Raw genomic sequence first — 2,254 nt, forward strand, 5'->3', positions numbered from 1 at the left:
AAAAAAGAGAAGGAAACATCTAACTAAATTGATGATTAGTTGATCTCTTCAATCTTGTGTTTCTTGATAGTTGAAAAAGTTCTATTGTTTATGGTAGGGATTTAAAAGTTGCTTGTTTAAGAAGTTCTTTCCGATAAATTACTTTTCCTATTATTTTTGAAATTGACAACAAGTCTGCCAATTTGAACCCAAAAAAATTGACAAAATTGTCACTAAAATCTATCTATTTGTATAGTATTAGTAGAAGTATAATAGAGTCTTAGTTGATCTGGTGTGAATTTTTTTAATAAGAAGTTGATGATTTTTCTCATAGTAGACTTCCAGACTGGATTAAAAGCACTGGTTAAGGCAGGATATGGACCAAAGGTGGCACCATTTGTAAAATCAACAACAGTTGTTAATATAACAAGGAGTAACAGGAGTTAGTCTCCGAACTTCCTAAGATGGCTTGCTGATCGGAGTCTCTCAACTGACGACCGTCTAATACGGTTGGAAAAAGGATATGTTGAGTTTATTCCACTAAAATCATGTATTTATTCCAACTCATGAAACCTTCCCAAGATTAAGGTTCTTGCTTGAAAATTACAGTTATATCAAAGAAGGGAGTACCGTAAGTATCATAGGCATAGTAAGACGCCAAGACAACATGCTAATGATTGTTCCACCACCCGAGCCTATTTCAACTGGCTATCAATGGACACGTTGTATTCTTTCGATCTATGTAGAAGGCCTCATCTCAACCTGTGACGATCTTCAGAACGCTGATGTAATTCCTGTATAGGTATATACTACTAATTTTCGTTACTCTATGAGTCATGACAACACGAGGCTAGCAACCCGCCTTGTTCGGTTCCTATGCAAATATCCAACCTTACGTCCTTGTTTCGTTGGTATAGTTGTTATTTGCAAACATATATTATATATGAACAAGGTACCGTAGACATCAGACTTTTAAAGGCTTCAATCTATTGTTATGAAGGAAGCCTAAAAATTGTACTTGCAGTTCCAATCCTATGTTATAGATGAATCAAAATCTGCTTATATAATAACTTTATAACTTTAAATTTTCTTTACAAATTCAGTTTTCTAAAACAAATATCAAATATAATATAGAATATAACATTTAACCCAAAATGTTGGCCTTCGCCATCTAGTATTAATATGGATGTTCAATACTCTTCTTCATGGTGTGTAGTTAATCTTTCACTGCTATTTATCATTATTGGATATAACTCACACCCCTTAACCTCCCAATAATCATCATGGTTAATGTCATATTTATGATAGTCTTTTGTATATCTCTATGTAACACTATAAATAGAGGCATAAGAGGTGATATTATAGGCACTTGAAATGCTTTTATACCTGGAAGAAATAAAATTATTCTTTTCTCTTGTCTCTCTATATTTCTTGTCTACTTTCTTTCTTCATATTATTATTCTTTTAGCTTAGTTTTAAAGCATATTACTAGCACGAAACTCTAAATAATTGATCATCTCAGTATTTGAAACAAGGCACATGATCTTCAAACTAATATTGTTTTAAGCATCAATACTTTACCTGTTCATTAAAATAAATATGAAATTTAAGTTATATATGTTCTGAAATGGTAAATAAAATAATGATTTAATTTATAAGATAGTCATGATCCGCCAGGCTAATCGATTATTAATGGTTAAATTATTTGTCATTTTCCTTCTGCTTGCCTCATTAATAAGCAAATATATATCAATGAAACTTTGGTAGGGGTAATTGTTCAATCTATTCCTTATTTTTATTTTATTTATTTTTAGTTAAATGCCTACTGATTTATAAAAGGCTTAATTGATAGGATTGAAGCCATATTGGTTGCACATGGAAGAAATGAACAATTCTTATAGTTTTTGAAAGCGTTACTTATGTTAAATATCATATATTAAGTCAAGTTTGTTACAGGTGTATGGCCAAATGTTTTTTTTTTCTTACATTATGATTTGATGCAATTAACAGCTTCAAGATTTATTTGTTGGGATTGATTTAAAATTTATAATAACACATTAGTTTTTGTTTAGTCGTTGCCTATTGCTAACAATTTGTCTAAAGTTTGAAGTGCCACTACTAAACATGACGCAGGTGTTATAAATCAAAACTTTGAAGTGCAAATGTGAAAGTGAATCATAATGGTTGTTTTTATGTTACATTTAATTTAATTTTTCTTTTACTGAAATATTTTACTGGCTTAAGGGTGAAACCCATTACAATTTAGCCTACTATG

The sequence above is a fragment of the Capsicum annuum genome, chromosome 6 (assembly GCF_002878395.1).
Source record: "Capsicum annuum cultivar UCD-10X-F1 chromosome 6, UCD10Xv1.1, whole genome shotgun sequence".
Taxonomy (NCBI): domain Eukaryota; kingdom Viridiplantae; phylum Streptophyta; class Magnoliopsida; order Solanales; family Solanaceae; genus Capsicum; species Capsicum annuum.